This window comes from Eublepharis macularius, chromosome 2 (genome assembly GCF_028583425.1).
Source record: "Eublepharis macularius isolate TG4126 chromosome 2, MPM_Emac_v1.0, whole genome shotgun sequence".
In the NCBI taxonomy this organism is placed as follows: domain Eukaryota; kingdom Metazoa; phylum Chordata; class Lepidosauria; order Squamata; family Eublepharidae; genus Eublepharis; species Eublepharis macularius.
The window spans coordinates 141,291,346-141,309,014 of NC_072791.1; the positions used below are offsets into that span (position 1 = coordinate 141,291,346).

The 17,669-nt window shown below is 43.0% G+C and overlaps 1 protein-coding gene across 5 annotated transcripts in view; it reads left to right on the forward strand.

Moving 5' to 3' along the window:
* The window catches only part of PPP6R3 (protein phosphatase 6 regulatory subunit 3), a 180,290-nt gene that overhangs the window by 7,627 nt on the left and 154,994 nt on the right, over positions 1–17,669 (forward strand). For all 5 annotated transcript variants that reach the window (XM_054972443.1, XM_054972444.1, XM_054972442.1 and 2 more), the window contains exon 2: positions 493–644. The gene's annotated coding sequence lies outside the window, so the exon portion shown is untranslated. The remainder of the gene's footprint in view (positions 1–492; positions 645–17,669) is intronic.

A 17,669-nucleotide genomic window follows, 5' to 3' on the forward strand; every position in this document is an offset into this window, starting at 1 on the left:
GAACCGGGTTTGATTCTCCACTCTTCCCATTTGAAGCCAGCTGGGTGACCTTGGGTCAGTCACAGTTTCTTGGAGCTCTTTCAGCCCCACCCACACAGGGTGATTGTTGTAAGGATAATAATAGCATACTTTGTAAACCGCTCTGAGTAGGCATTAAGTTGTCCTGAAGGGCAGTATATAAATCAAATATTACTATTACTCCAAATTGATGTTTTAGCTGCACGGGAAAAAACATTCTCAGGGTTTCATGTGCCAACAGATGCTGTAGAAACCTTACTGTAGGCTTGCTTGAATATCATTCAAAAGTATTCTCCATTGTCATACAAAATTTAAGGAGAGAACGTTATCTTGACTAGTCTTTCATGTTGTGTGCTTTCATTTGTGTCTCAAATAGGTCTGTACATCTAGCCCATCTTGTATTTCTGTTTCCACTAGAATTCCCTGATGGAAGCATGTGCTGATGTTATGAAATTGTCTTGTGTTTTTTTATAGGAAGAAATCTGCTTCATCTTAACCTAAACCAGGCTGCTAATCTGCTAATACAGTGTAGATTGAAAGATTTTGCTGTTGCCAGGATACCTGTAATGGGCAAGGAGCCACAAAGAATACAGTTTTTTTTTCTTTTTAAACTTTTCTGTTAACAGGTAAGAGACGTTGCTAAATGTGCGGCTACAGACAAAGGTTTACATGTAGATGCTTGCTTTCTTAAAATGTTGATTTAACAAGTGATGCTTTAAAAGTCCCTTATTTAACATATCCCATCCCCCATTGTTGCTTACTTACTTTGCTTCCTCTAAATAACTTTCCCTTGTAAGCTGTCAAATACACATAATTTATCTCACGAATGGCTTAAACTCACTTTGGGATCAATATGGCTTTTCAAGTTATTCATTTGATTTATGCTTACAGCAGTCGTGCATAACTTGATCAGTCAGTTAAATCCTGTTTGGAAGAGAAACTGAAGCAGTGGATTGCTTTAAAATGACTTGGTATAGTGAAAATGCTCAGGACTTAACCAGGTTGAATAAGCTATCTGGATTTAATTCCATTGTATGAAAAAGGCTTTGACTTCAGCTAAAGTTTGATCCCAGTCATCTCTACTTCCTCACATTAGGGCTTGCTTTCTGGTGTGGAAGTATTTGGCTTTTGTTATGTGTGACTGTATAACATTTTCAAATATAGAACTGTGGTAATGATTATATTTAAAATATCTCTTGCTCTTTACTACTAAATATCTGCCATCTCAGACATAAAACACTAGGTTTAGGTACAAACTCAGTCTGAGTGGAGAATCTTCATGAAAGCTGGGTAAGTCTTATTTTAGCATGAGAACTGAGAAGAATAATCTGGGTACCCCTTGGTTACAGTGGTCTTCAGGTGAAGAAAAAATAATCAGTTGCCATGAGCAGGCTTTCAGTGTAGTGAGGGGGAAATGTATTTCTAAAACTATGAATAAAATTTGCTCAGTACCTTGTAAAAAACTATCATTTTGCTATGCCTTCATGAGAAATGGGGTGAAAGGAGTTATATTCCCAAACAGTTAATGAAATGGTGGTTGTGGGTTTTCCGGGCTGTATTGCCGTGGTCTTGGCATTGTAGTTCCTGATGTTTCGCCAGCAGCTGTGGCTGGCATCTTCAGAGGTGTAGCACCAAAAGACAGAGATCTCTGTGTCACAGTGACACTGAGGGTGTCACAGTGACTGTGACACTGAGAGATCTCTGTCTTTTGGTGCTACACCTCTGAAGATGCCAGCCACAGCTGCTGGTGAAACGTCAGGAACTACAATGCCAAGACCACGGCAATACAGCCCGGAAAACCCACAACCACCATCGTTCTCCGGCCGTGAAAGCCTTCGACAATACAAAGTTAATGAAATATTTTCCTTGAGTGGAGCTTCACTGATAGAAGAAGATGGTTTTCCCCCCTCCCCCCTGCAACCTATCAGTCTGTCTGGCTGTTTGATCATGCGAATCTCATGAGCCTAGGAATAAACTTGCCTGGTGTCAGATGTGGCTGGCGGGGATAGAGTTGGGACATGGGAAAAATCCAAAAACCTTGCATCCATAGATTGTGACATCCAACTTAACAATTAAAATATTGACTTCTGATTAAGAGAGGAGCATATTAATGATGTATTTAGGAAAACCATCATTATTCTCAACAGGACATGTTCCCAAAGCAAGGTACAAAAATAAACTAATAAAACATAAAGCAGAAACATTTAATTGGTACTGTAAGCAAACAATAACAGCCAGATCTGTAACAAGTGGAACTTCAAGACCTTATGAAAACATATGGGTCTTGGATCCTGTGCAAACTGAAGCTGCTTCCATAGTCTGGGGGCCAGCACAGTATGCCTACTCAGTAGTTGTTCGCCTGTCTAATGCAAGAAGGAATCACCTGCGAGACGACAGTTTCAGTTAGTGAAGAAGAAATTGAAGCATTATCATTAATGACTTGTAAAGTACATTGTTAATATAGTTGGTAAGATGTAAGGACAGTTGCAGCCAAACAGGAGAACATATTCTATTTTTCTGGAAGAAGTTAGGCACAAAGAGCTAATGATGGTTTCAGTTAAGGTTCTCGGGACTCAGAATGGTTGTCAAAAGGCTGGATCTTTTAAAAAGGGAACAGATGTTTCACAGAACTTAAGAGAAATTCTTAAGGCTTTCGGAGCATTTAATACAGTACACGCTGAAGGGCAACATTTGCAAATTAAATGCAATGAAATTGACAGTGTAATCCTAAAAAAGAGTTACTCCAGTCTAAGTTTAACTCTTCTTAGGATTGCACTGTGAGTTTGTGAAATGCTGTTGGAAGTAATCCTTATGTAACCTGAACTGTAGAATGTGCAGTAATGGGTAGAGACAGACAATTTTTGGAAATTCTGAAGTTATTGAGGGAAGGGGTTTATGTGGGCAAATTTTCTATATATTCAATACTTATTTTTTAAACAGATCTTAAACTACTATAGGAACATAACATATGTAATGTATAACTTGCCTAATATATCTCCACTTTTTTTGAAATTACAAGTAAAAACGCCTTAAAACAGATTTCAGTCCTGTAGTGTGGGTGTGCATAAGGAAGCTTATGATGTCTGGCTTGTCCTCCATTGAGACCTGCAAAAGGAAGATGCTGGGTACTGCAGGGTTCATGTAGACAAAAAATGTGTCCTGGAGGCTGCAATGAGGAGGCCAACCAGGCCAACCCATCCTCTATCAGCAGCAGTTTTGCTGATGTGAACATTCCATTGATTCAGAAGCTGTTTTAGCCTGGTTCTCTTTCCTCAGTACAGCTCCCTGGACTGCATGTCTTTTTATCAATATAAATCATGCAATCTCCAGTATCAGTTTTTTGAAGATCTTTGGTGAGGGCTGGGAGTGAGAGAGAACCGCATCCAGGCCATAAATTATAGATATGCTAGGGTGAAGCAGCAAGTTGCGTGCTGAGATACCCTAAACAGTGTCGTAGAAGTGTTTTAAATTACCTGGATGTGAACAATCCCTTCTCTATACAGCTAGTTTTATCCAGGAACAGTTCCCCCTCCCCGAAATACTTATTTGCAATAGAGACAGTGGACGTAGTGTGCATTTCCCATGCAATGATCTTATTTCAAACAGCTTCCATTTAGTCTCTGCCTTCATCCTAACATCCCATAATGTTGAAATCTGTCAGTAAATATGAATAGTGAGCTAGGTATTAGAATAATGATGATCTCTTCAGTAATGATATGCATGCAATGCGTATCATTTTGACAAAATAATAAGATTATTGGCATGCCATTTAAACAATTATCTTTCAAAGCATTGCCATATGAAAATTGTGTGTAATTGGAATCTTACTGAAAGATCTCTAGTTTCCAATTCTGAACTTTCATTCTCCCTCTTGAGGCAAAGGACATCTTGGGTGATTCCCACCATCCAATCAGGGAGGCAGGAAGTCAATTATTTCTTCCTTTTCCTGTTGGTGTTTGGGTCACCCCTCCTCTCAGTTCTTTCCTGCCTCCAGGGAGAGCAGAAGCCTGCAGCGTGCTCGCTGATCCTTCTTTCACTTTCACTTTCTCTTCAACCCTATTTCTGCTTCTACTTCTGCCTTATCTCTCTCCCCTCTTTTATCTGCCTTTATCTTTGAGAGCAAGCTTGGCCACCAATCGGAGATGGATTCCAATGTGAGCTTCATGGGGGAAGACAGAGGGGAAACTGGCCTCCCTGCGAATGCTGCAGCCGCAGTTAACCAGTGCTGTCCTGCCTTTGTGGCTGGAGCCTGCTTCTGGCACCGATACGGCTCTGGAGCCGTGCATTCCAGCTAAGAAGCCCAGATGGCAGGCAATAGAGGTGCAATCGTTGGCGTAGCTCTGCTCCCAGGCTGAGTGTAGCGCTTTGCAGCACTCCACTCAAACGGCAGGAAAGTGCGCCAAAACGTGAACAGACAAGGAAGAAGCGCTGGCCAACCTCCCGCCGGGAGAAGGCACTTCAGAGTCCACAAGTGCAACCCAGCACCCACAGAGTGCCGCAATGGAGAGTGGTAACGTACAGAGCGATATTGGGACTTCCCCCTCCCCCTCTGCTGAGCTCCTTGCCCTCATCCAGCAGACTATGAGGGACGAGTTTGCAAGACTTTGCCGGCTACCTTCCAGGGCCAGCAGTGAACTATCTTCCCCCCTCCCTCTCCTGTCCGGGGCAGCTCAAGGGAAAAGCCTAGAAAGCCTGCTTCCTGGCCCACTAAGGCTGCCCAGAAGGCCACCCTGAGTTATCAGGCTGTCATGGGGTCTCAATGGGGAGAAGGGCAATAACCGAGAGGAGGGCAAATTCCTGCTAGAGGAGGAAGAGGAGGCTATCGCCACTCCAGAACAGCCTGATGGCTGTTTAAGATGGAGGATTACCAGTACCTCCTTTCCAAGTCTCTAGCAGCTTTGGACTTTCAGGAAAAGAGTGCTGGGGGGGGAGGAAGATGAGAACCCTAAAGCAGGCAAGACTAGATCCAAATGATGTAGTGAATTCTTTCCCAGGGCTAACACAGACGAGAAAGTATTCCCATTTCCTGAGTATTTTGAAAGGCAGATGAAAGCTGAATGGAAAATGCCTGCTGCCAACTAACAGTGCTCTAATGCAGCCAAAAAGTTATATGCCTTACTCACTTATGCAAATAAGTTATTGCAGGTTCCAAGGATAGACGCACCAGTTGCAGCTCTACAGTCATCAGGCCTTCTCTCCGAAGACAAGGTTCCGTCAAGGACAGCCTAGGTAGAAAAGCGGAAATTTCTCTCAGAAGGGCACATGAGGCGGTGGCAATGGCCATCAAGGCATCAACCACAGCATCCATTGTGTCAAGAGCATCAGTCGTTTGGGGGCACAAAGTGATGCAACTAATTCCCAGCGGTAATAGTCGCCTACTGGAGGGAGCAAACAGAGTTCTCAAGGCAAGCACCTTCGCAGCAGATGCGACTTTGGATGCCATATTTTTTTCCTCATGATCCCTGACATCGGCTGCGGTGGCTAGAAGGCTCCTCTGGCTTCGGTCCTGGCAAGCTGACGTTTGCTCATAGTTCCTCCTTGTAGCATACCCTCTTCAAGGCAACAAACTCTTTGGGGACTGCCTAGACAAGATTCTTGTGGAAACAAAGGACAAGAAAAAAGCGCTTCCCAGGACCCTGCATAGAATTAACAGACGCCCATTTAGCACACAGTCCTTTCTAAACTACCATACCCTGGCTAGGCCAAGACAGGATTCAAAATGTCCGTCCTGGAACAGTCCCAAACAGAGCTTCAAGCGGGGGCCCTTTGGGACCAAATTCAACAGGCATTACCAACCCAGAGGGGACAGACAGGACTTTGAGAACAAGACATCTAAATCCTGACTCGTGTCAGGAACCGGTAGGGGGGAGACTGCTTCAGTTCCACCAAGCATCGATTGTCTCCAGAGCAGACGAATGGACCCTAGAAGTTGTCTCCAGAAGCTACTCGATAGAGTTTGAAACCCATCCTCCAGGCAGACTCGTCTCATCCCCCAGAGAAACCATATTACTCGTCAGGCAATCTACCATCTATTGAGGATTCAAGCAATAGAACCTGTTTCTCCCCAGGAACGAGGCAAAGGAGTTTACTCTATCTTTTTCATGGTTCCAAAGAGGAACGGAGATTGGAGAGCGATATTAGATCTAAAATTTGTGAACAAATTCCTAAGGGTAAGAAGATTCTGGATGGAGATGCTCTGTTCAGTATCAGCGGCCCTCCAATTAGAAGAGTTTATGATGTCAATAGACTTGACCGGAAGCTTACCTTCATATCCCAATCAATGCATCTCATCGCCGTTACCTGAAATTCCTTGTCAACCACTACCAATTTTGTGCCTTGCCATTTGGTCTGCCCACAGCACCAAGGGTCTTCACCAAGGTACTCATCAATCCAGTAGTCCGACTCAGGGAGAAAGGCGTCCATGTTCATCCATATCTGAATGACATCCTTGTCCAAGCCAACTCCCTAGAAAAAGCGCTAGAGGACACCTAGACAACAGTACATTTCTTGCAGCACCATGTTTTCCTGATATACTTGAAAAAATGCTCCTTTCAGCTCACTCAAGCTATCCAACACTTGGGTTTGATAATCGAATCAAGAAGGTGTGTTTTCTTTCCTCCTCAGGAGAAAATACAGAAGACCAAGAATCTTATCAGCTCTGTCCTCCAGAGAAGGTTGGTGCCCCTGATGACACTATCCAAACTCTTTTTTTTTACATTAGTTTTTTATTGGTTTTTGAGTACAAATCACAGATATTGAAAAGAAATATAGTCAATTATATAAGGGGGAGGGGTAGACTAAGGGAGTGGGGATAGGGTAAAAAGGGAAGAGGGGAAGTTTCTTCATAATGATCTGCTCACAATAGCATATAATATATCTTTCAGTATTCTTATTGAGTACATTATAGTGTTTATAATAACACATCGTTCCTTTTATATTTTATCAAATAAAGAAATTCATCAGTATTATTCATACTTGTTATCATTCCAGCAATAGAGTAATCTCTACCATCCAGCAATCTCCTCCGTCTCTCATAGTCTTATCTTCATCTGGGAAAATCTTCAGTAACCAACACATCCATCTTGAAACATATGGGTGTCTATATAATAATATGACCTAATATATATATGATCTGATATTACCTAAGCACTATATAAAACCTTAGAAAATTGTCTGGAGCCTTAAACAATTACTGCTTCTATTACCAACTTATTATATACATTTTTTTTATTCTAACCTTTACTTAAAACAGTCTTACACATTTTACATCAATTTATTTAAACATATATTAACCTTCCTAAAACCTTTTAACAAGTGTCCATTTAGAGTACTTAATCTTATATTTTTTACCTTCTTCATTCTTTACCTTAGTGTAGATGCATTTTTCTTTTTATCATTTCCACAAATTATTATTATTACCCTGTTCCACCCTATATCAATTTTACCACTTTTCCCTATCAAAAAGATAAAATTCCTTCAATTAATTTTCAAAATCTTTCTAAATCCCATCTTTATCATATTCCATAAGTATATACCTAGCCTTTTGCAAGACCTCGACTTCAGATATCAGTTATCATTCCAGCAAATTTAATGTTTACAAAGCTGAATGTCTTGACTGTACTCTTTTCTTTCCCCCCCATATGCTTTCAGTTTGATTTTCAGTTTTTTTTCTTTGATAGGTAGATTTTGAAGTTGATTTCTTCAGATCCTTAAATAGGTATTGGTTGATATAGCTTGAGCTGGCTTGAGATTGAAATTGTGGCGTAGCAGAGTGTCTTCTAACTTGTCTTCCTTTACGTCTTCCAAATGCACCTCTGTCGTCTTCATATTTTTTTCTTTTTCCGGGCCCCTTGTGTAGTCTTTGCTTATTTGTTGATCTTTCTACCGTCCATTCTTTTGCATATTTCCATTCAAGTTTTTGTTGACGAGCTGTTACTTTATATCTCTGTGTACCAGTCCCTTGTTTCAAATCTGCTACCTCTTGGATTTCAACAGGCTGGGATTGCTTGCCATTAATTATAACCTTCAGCTCTACAATTCCCATTTTCAATTTTTCAACTTGGTTCATAACTTGATCCAGTGTGTTGTTTACTTGATTCATAACTAATTGTATAGTTTGCTGTAAAGAATCCTGTAGCTCAGTTCTATTTATTTGTAACAACTTCATTGTCACCCTTTCTCCAGTAGATATCAGTAGACGACCATAAATTCAGTCTGGTAGGTTTACTTTCGGTCAGGGTCAGCTCTGCGTAGACAGTTCTTGTTTAGAGACTTGTTATCTAGTCCCAAGATAAGAGGAAGGCAGGGGCCGGGGCTCTCACCAGAAGGAGAAAAACAGAAAGGATTTTCCTTTTTTCCCCACTGTGTTTTCCTCTAAAGCAATCTTTAAAACTTCATTTTCCTTGCATTCATATCTCCAATACATCTAAGACATTGATTCCATTACTCCTCCAGCACCCACTTGCACATTCAGTATGTGGCACAAATAACAACAGAGGCAGGAACAGAGAAGATCATAAGACCATAAATCATAACAGGCACCAGCAATTTTCAATTAGTTGTTGTATTAACAGCCCCCTCTTACCATGTTAATTCCCGTATTTAAATCTTTTCCACGACCCTTCTAGGTAGAAATATTTTCTAGTTAACGATGTCGAGATCCCAGCGTTGTCTTTTTCCCAATCAGTAATTTTAAGTTGTCTACTAATTAAGTCATGAAGTCAATTTCCCAAACAGTTCACGACTAATTAACGAAACTCACACATTCCAGAGAGAAGGTTGTCAGTAGCAATTGAAGCATAAAGTCCTTGCAGAAAGAGAGAGTGTGGCTTGCCGGAGGCTAAACAGCTAATCGCCATGATGGCTCTGCTTCCCTCTTGAGCTGAAGGATTTGTTTCGGAGAGATTATCCTCGTCTGCATCCAAGGACCTCTCTCCAAAAAGCACCCAGGGTTCAGGGGTCTTCTCCAAAGTCCTCCCAGGAGTCCAAAAGCCTCTGGACACCCCCAGACGGGGCAGAATCAGCTGTGTCTTACGGAGCTCTCCCCAGACACAATTCTCACTGCTGCCGTTCCGGAAGTCGACACTATCCAAACTCATGGGCACATTAACAGCAAACTGTGAGGCCATTTATTGGGGATGACTGCACTCTTGGCCTATGATGTCGCTACTATGTCATCAATTTTTCATCATGACAGTCGCATATGGCGATAAACATACCTTGGAAGGTGAAAGAAAGCCTCCTGTGGGGGACCAAAGATCAAAACCTGAGACAAGGAAAAAGCTTCCTGACTTCTCAAGTAACCCAGTTATTCATGGATGCAAGTCTCACGGGATGGGGAGCATCCTTGGAAGGAATCGCAACCCAGGGGCAATGGTCTCCAGAGGAGTTGCGGCTCCCGATCAACATACTAGAATTAAGAGCCATCAGGCTGGCCCTACTCAGATTCTCCAACATGACTGCGGGCCGAGACATCCTGATCCGCACCGACAATATGTCAGTGAAATCTTACATCAGTCGACAAAGGGGGACCTGCTCCGCAGCACTCCTCAAGGAGGTGACTAAGATCCTAATTTGGGCAGAATCCCACCTGAAGTCGATTCGAGCAGAGCACATAAGGGGGCTGGACAACATCCAAGCAGATTGGCTGAGCAGACAAACTATTCACCCAGGGGAGTGGACCCTCAAGAGAGAAACCTTTCAGACAATAACGACTTATTTCGGAATGCCCATAATGGACTTGCTTGCATCCCATCTGAACCACCAGGTGCTGCAATTCATGTCCAGATATCAACACCCACGCGCAGAGAACATAGACGCACTCGCCTCTCAATGGCCTCAGGGATTACTGTATGCCTTCCTGCCAATACCCATCCTTCCAAAGCTCCTGTGGAAGATACGGCAACAGGGAGCTCAAGTCATAGTTATAGCTCCTTGGTGGCCAAGACGCCCATGGTTCTTGTCACTACAGGAAATGGTGGAGATGCCTCTACCACTTCAGACGACCCCGGACTTACTGCATCGGGGTCCCATCTGGTACCCCCATCCAGATCAATTGTGTCTGACCGCCTGGACATTGATAGGGGCTCCCTAACTAGCCTAGGCTTCCAACTGAAAGTAGTCAGTATGATACTGGCCTCAAGAAAGGGTTCAACAATAAGAAGATATAACACCACTTGGAAGGCCTTCAACAGGTGGGCTAGGAGGAAGAAGGTAGACCCTCTACACCCATCACTCAGTGAGGTGTTGACGTTCTTATAAGACGGCCTGGACTCAGGTTTAAGGCCAGCCACTATCAAGAGACATATTGCAGCCCTGGACTCGATCCTGCCACTTACAGAGGGACTAAAGCTGTCTAACCAACCTCATGTTCAGCACTTCGTTAAAAGGGCAATCTTGCTAAACCTGCCGACAGTCCATCAATTTCTAACTTGGAGACTCAACATCGTTCTTCAAACTCTGACCAAACCACCGTTCGAGCCACTGAAGGAAATCCCACTGAAGTGGCTGAGATTAAAGACCATTTTCCTAGTCTCTATCACTTCTGCCAGGAGAATATCGGAACTCAGCGCTCTTTCACTGAAACCTAACTTGTGCATATTCCACAAAGACAGGGTGATCCTGCGCATGGACCCAACTTTTATCCCAAAGACAAATTCCATCTTTCACAGGAGTGAAGAGATTAATCTACCTTCCTTCTGCCCATCGCCAAGACACCCCAAGGAGAAGGAATGGCACTGTCTGGAGGTAAAGAGGGCCCTCAAAACTTACCTTAATAGGACAGAGGACATCAGAAGGTCAGATTCCATCTTCGTTAACATCAGCCCTCCTAATGTTGGGAGAAAAATGTCTTTGGTGGCCATAGGATGGTATATCAGGTCATGCATCACAGAGTCATACAGAGTATCAAACAGAGAGATTCCAGAAGGCATTACAGCTCACTCTATAAGGGGCGCAGCTACAAACGCGGCATTCAGCAACCAACCATCGGTAGAAGTGTGCAAGGCCGCCACATGGTCATAAATCTCAACATTTGTAAAGCACTATAAGCTAAATACATACGACTTGGGGGATGCCGCCTTTGGGAGAAGAGTGCTTCAACATTTGATCCAGAACGAAGACTACTCCCCACCCTGACTGCTTTGGGAGCACTCAAGATGTCCTCTGCCTCAGAGGGAGAACGGACCATTGGACACTTACCGTGAAGGGTCCTTCTCCTCTGAGGAATGGAGGACATCTTGCCCTCCCAGGGTCTTCGTCTGCTGGTCTCTCCTTGCTTCTCCCCCAAGTTCTATATTTCCTTTTAATATCTTTAAGTTAAAGTTACGTTCTTCATGTTGAGTTACTACTTTGTGGAGTCATCCGAACTGAGAGGAGGGGGGACCCACACACCAACAGGAAGAGGAAGAAATAATTGAGTTCCTGCCTCCCTGATTGGATGGTGGGAATCACCCAAGATGTCCTCCGTTCCTCAGAGGAGAAGGACCCTTCATGGTAAGTGTCCAATGGTCCATTTTCATCCATGGGCTTGAGGAAATTGAAGATTTGTACAGAACTTTTTCATATGTTAACTTCTTGATTTCATGTTCATCCAAGTTTATTTCAGATGTTGTGGGAATTTAGCAAGTGAGTATTTGTTCAAATCTGCAGTATATAGGAATTATCTACCACTGTTTGTGTGTATGTATACACTTGTATTTAAATTTATGCTTGTTTTGTTAAGAGTTCGCTTTTTTCCAAATTTGATTTTCCGTTGGAATTGATTAAAATTGAGGTAGGGTGAGGCTGGACAAAAATTCTTCATTTTTTCCGTTGTACATGTCTCTACATTAAAATTCTTAATCTGAAAACTCTCTAATATGTTGGGCAACTAGTTTTACTTGTATCGTACAGCTAATACAAGAAATGAAGTGGGGTACAAATAAGGTAAAATAATAAATATGACTAGCTTATACATGGCAGTCTCTTCTTTAACAATGGTATGGGTGTGGGGACTGGTTCTAACATCCTAATTATTTTTCAGCCATTTTTTGAAACCAGCTTTAAGCCCTGTTTAAGATAGAATTTTGGTTGTCATGGCAAAATGAGGCCTGTAGGCATCTTGTTCTGTGAGGGGAATTGCCAGCTTGCTGCGGTCCCAAGTTAATAAAACTTAACAAAATTCATCTGACTTTATTTACCACTCTAAACAGTAAGAGATTCTTTCTGTTTGTCTCTATCAGAGAGGTACAGGTGGGGATGTATGGGGGACATCTCATTTCCTCCTTTCCCACCATGCCTTCTTCCCTTCTTTGGCCCCCATAGCCTATGTATCTTTCCCTGCCTCCTTCTCTCTGTCCTACCCACCTTTGTCTGCCCCATGTCTGCATCTTTCCCCTCCCTCCTCAAGCCTCTCCCCTATGACCTGCTTGCATGGTGCTGTCTGAGCTTGACCCAGTTGCATGGTAGGGAAGCTGCAAGGTCTTGCTGGGGGTACTTTACTTTTCCCTCTATCCCCTTCACCACACTATTTCTTCTTTCCCTTCTCCTGGCAGCCTTCATATGCTCACCTTTCCCTACATTCTTCTCTCCTTGAAACCCATTTAACAACTCACCTTTTATTTGTCCCATCTTTATCTATATTACGTCATTTATATACTGCCTTTCTCCACAATTGGGACCTAAAGCAGCTTACATCATTATCCTTGTCTCTATATTATCCTCTCAACAACTTGAGAGAGAGGTTTGGCTGAGTGTGTGTGACTGGATCAAAGTCATCCTCTGAGCATCTGCAGCAGAGTGGTGATTTGAACATGGGTTTCCCAGATTTTACTCTGAAAGTCTAATCACTACACTACATTCAGTTTGAGGGGGGGTGTTGAACTATAGCAAGCAGCTGGGCCAGGATGAGTCATATGTATCAAGTTGCTCAGTGGTTGCTTCTGGGCAGATCTGACCCCAATGAATCCTCCCTCAAAGTCCAAAATAGCCCTGGAAAAGCCCCTGCCCACTCTCCTTGCCTTTTACTGACAGAAACCAAGCCTGGAATACTGGCTAAACTGATATGGCTGCTTAGCAGCAGGTACTGAGGGCATCTAGTTAAAGCTACAAGAGCTTCTTTTATTGTTTGGGGTTTTTAAAACCCGTATAACAGGGGTGGTCAAATGGCGGCTCGCGAGCTGCATGCGGCTCTTCAAATCTTATTTGGTGGCTCCCGGAGGCTTGCAAGTTCACTCCTCCCCCAGGCTCCTTTAAGGGGCAGAGCCGACCAGCCACTCTCCCGATCTATGCACCCAGCGTGCTTCCCCTTTCTTTCCCAACACTGGAGCAACGAAGGTGCGGGCCAGGGCTGAGAACAGCCCACCCTTCCTCGCCATGCTGGGCACTCCTCTGCAGGCACCGAGTTTTGCCGGCCCCGCGCTCGCAGCGAGCGCTCGGGAAAGGCAGTTGGGGGAAAGGGGAAAGAGAGGAGTGAAGACGTGGCGAGGAAGCACCAAGGCAGAGGTGGCCCAGAACTTCCTGCTTTCTGGCTTACTCCTGAGAAGGCAAGTGCGCAGCTGCCGAGAGCCGCTCATGGCATGAAGCACAGCCTGCACCGGGGGGCTTTTGCATGGATGGAAGCCCCGTTAGTTGCACGGAGGACTGGTTCACCCATAAGTGTGTGGAGGACAGCTGAGATGGAGGAGCAGGGAATGTGTTTGCTTCAGAGGACATGTGCTTGCTTTAAGATTGTGTGGCTCTGCTTTTGTGATCCTTCCTTCCTTGATTTTTCTTTCTTCCCTCCTTCCTTTCTCTTTCCTTCTTTCCATTTCTTTCTTCTTTCCATCTTTCTTTTTCTTTCCTTCCTCTTTCTTCCTTTCTCTTCTTTCCTTCCTTCCATATATTTCCATACCTTTCCATATCTTCCTTCCTTCCTTTCCTTCCATGTCTTCGTTCCTTCCTTCCTCTTTACTTCTTTCCATATCTTTTCATACCGTTCAAAATCTTTCCCTTCCTTTCAAAATCTTTCCCTTCTTTTAATATCTTTCCATGTCTTCCTTCCTTCCTTTCGTGTATTTCTTTCCTTCCTTCCCTTCTTCCTTCCTCTTTACTTCTTTCCATATCTTTCTATGCCTTCCTTTCCTTCCTTCTTTCCATGCCTTCTTTTCTTATCTTTCTTTCCTTTTTTATCCTTCCTTCTTTCCATGCCTTCTTTCTTTTTTGTCTCTTCCTTCCTTCTTCCCATGTCTGTCTTTTTCTTCCTTTCTATCTTTCCATGTCTTTCCCTCCCTCCCTTTCCTTTTTTCCTTCTTTCTTTCCATGTATTTCCTATTTTCAATAAAACATTAGGGTTGCCAATTCCAACTAAAAAAATACCTGGCGTCTTTAGCCAGAATACTTTAGAGGTGGTGCCTTGCAAGGATGACATCACTTTTTGTGATGTCACTTCCAGGTTAAAGGTTTTTGTGATGTCACTTCCAGGTCAAAGGTTAGGTGGTAGTCCTTCCCAAGCTCCACCCCTTCTGATGATGTCGCTCCCAGCATACTGTGCCAAAACCCCACCCCTTCCTGTGATGTCATTTCAGGGCACTCCCCCAAACCCGCCTCTTCCTCTGAAGTCACTTCAATGCATCATGTCTTGTGGCTCTCAAACATCTCAGGTTTATTCTGTGTGGCTCTTGCATTAAGCAAGTGTGGCCACCCCTGCCCTACCCTGATGCACCTCCAGAGGGCGCTGCTGTGGAAGGAAGCCCAGATGAGGCAGCTAGACCTCCAGAGAGTATGCTGCGGCAGGAAGCCCAGGCCGAAATCAGGCGGGGAGTAGACGGCAATGCCCCCCCCACCTTCACCCAGCTGGGATCAAGAGTGAAGTAGGAGTTAATGGCCGTCCTCCACTTTCACCCAGCTGGGATCAGGAGCGGAGTAGGTGGCAATGCCCACCTGCCCTTCACCCAGCTGGGATTAGGAGGGGAGCAGATGGCAAAGCCCACCCCCTCTTCACTAGCTGGGATCAGGAACGGAGAAGGTGGCAATGCCCGACCACCACCTTCACCCAGCTGGGATCAGGCGCAGAGCAGGTGGCAATATCCACCCCCCATCTTCTCCCAGCTGGGATGAGGAGCAAAGCAGGTGGCAATGCCCGCCCCCTGCCTTTACCCAGCTGGGATCAGGAGCGGAGTAGGTTGCAATGCCCATCCCCTGCCCTCATCCAGCCTTGATCAGGAGCGGAGCTGGTGGCAGTGCCCACCCCTTGCCTTCATCCTGCTGGGATCAGGAGCAGAGCATATGGCAATGCCCGCCCCACCTTCACCCAGCTGGGATGAGGAGTAAAGCAGGTGGTAATGCCCACCCCCCCTTCACTCAGCCGGGATCAGGTGCAGAGCAGGTGACCATGCCTGTCCCCCCTGCCTTTATCTGGCTAGGATTAGTGATGGAAGAGGAGGGAATGCCAGTCTGCCCGCCCTCCCCTTTCTAGAGCTCGTTGTATTTTTCTCCCACAATGGGCTTTGCTGCTAGTATAAAAATAAAATTTGAGACCAAAATTTTTAGCTTTACAGCAGGTCCACCAAATATGATAAAATGTTCCTTCTTGTTGCTCACATTTCCAACATTTATTTGACATACCTTTACTCATTTTTGCTAATTTGTCAGGAGACATACCACCGATACGTCATTTTGTAAAACTCATTTAATTTCTTTGAAGAGATATCTTGTCTTCTATACAGGATGGCCCCGTTGTCTTTTAGTTTAGTATTCCCTGCTTACATTTTTAAAATCATTTTCTTCTCCCTCTCTTTTCTCAATTTATAAGTTAATCTTCTTCCCGGTTTATTAGGAAATTCAAAAGTTCTCTGCTTAGCGTAGTTCAGTTTTTTCTCTAAATCTCTTACTGTTAATATTGATAGCTGTTGTTGCAAACATTTTATCTCTTGTTGCACCTTAACATTCCCTGGCGCAATTTTTAATTCTTCCTCCTTTTTTAAATCTCTTGCAAAATACCTTGCATTTTTTCCTGCTTTTTTTTCTTTAGTTCTGTATTATGATGTATAAAGTAGCCTCTTATAAATACTTTGCTTGCATCCCAAATCATTCTCAAATATGTACCCCTGTTCAGGTTTACTTCAAAGAATTCGTTCAGCCTTGTTTTTACAATCAGCAATGGCCTCTTTCTGTAGTAAAGATTCATTTAGTTGACACCTAAATATATTAGATTTGGTTCTGTAACTTACTCTTATGGGGTTATGGTCTGAAGAAAACTTTAGTAATATCTCCACTTTATTTTGGTCACCAACGTTTTCAATACCCAGACCATATCTATATGTGATAGGGATTTGTGACTCTCTGGGTAAAATGTATATTCTCTTAAATTGGCATTTTTTTGTCTCCAAACATCCACCAAACCCATATTCTCAAACATGTCAAAACAAACCTTTGGTAATTTACTTTGAATATCCTTTATGTTTTTTTCAGAACACCTATGTATTTGTGGAGAAACAACACAATTCCAATCACCCGTTAGCCAACAATTTTCATAAGGCAGACCAGCCAATTTTCCCCAAAGATATTTGTAGAACCCCGCCCCCCTTCTCCTCGTTTGATGCATAGATTCCCACCATCAAAATTTTACTCCCATTTTGTGTAACCTCAGCCCCCCCACAAATCTACCATGGTCGTCAGATATAACAAGTTCTGGTTTCAATTCAGACTTTAGATACAATACCACCCCATTTTTCTTTTTGTTATCTGCAGAGATAAACTTTTCACCCAAAATTTTGTAATCCAAATATTTGATGGGTTTTTTTTCTGATATGAGTTTCTTGTAAGCAAATGATGTCAGCTCTCAAATTTTTCAAATAATGAAATATTTTGAGGAGTATTCGCCCCATTTATATTCCTTGTTACACATTTGTAATCCATACTTGGATTTTAATTATTATCAGAGTCCATCTCTTCCTGTATTTTCTGTTCCATTGAGAGCTGTTGTGGATCTTCTGGAGACTCTTCTAAGTCTTTCTTACATCTTTCCAAAAATTCTCTTGCCTTTGGAATTGAATTCAACCTAAATGTCTGTTGTTTGAAAGTAAAAATCATACCTTCCAACTTGTCCCATCTAAATTGGATTGTCTTCTGTTTCAGCTTTTCAGTTAAGAATACATAGTCTCGTTTCCTCAAGATTCTGAATGGTGTGTCCTTTAGCACAATAACTGGAACTTCCTGTATAGTCAATTTCTTCTTACCGTGTTGTTATAGAACTTGATCTTTTACTGACTTTCTGATGAAATGCACTATATCTTTCAGTAGCTTGTTCTGTATCACATATCTGGTAGAAATTCTACATACTTTATCCAATTGCATATCCACTCTTGGGATGTCCCACTGCATAAATTCTGCCAAGGCCTCAACACGTATTCTTTCTCCCTTCGTTCCAGTACGGCTAAGTTGTCTTGATGTTTCTCTAGTTCTTTACCAAGCACTGCTATTCTACTGTCCAAAATCTCCACCTGATTATTCAACTACTTTACCTCTTCAGAGGTTTTTTCAACAGCACCTTCAATATTTTTAATTTGCTCAGTTAAATCTGTTTTGAATTTTATAAAATTGTCTTCCATTTTCTTTTCAAATAAATTTAATTTATCACCTAATTGCAACAAGTTTTTGCATCAGATCTATGGGTGTAGAGGTGTCTGTTGATG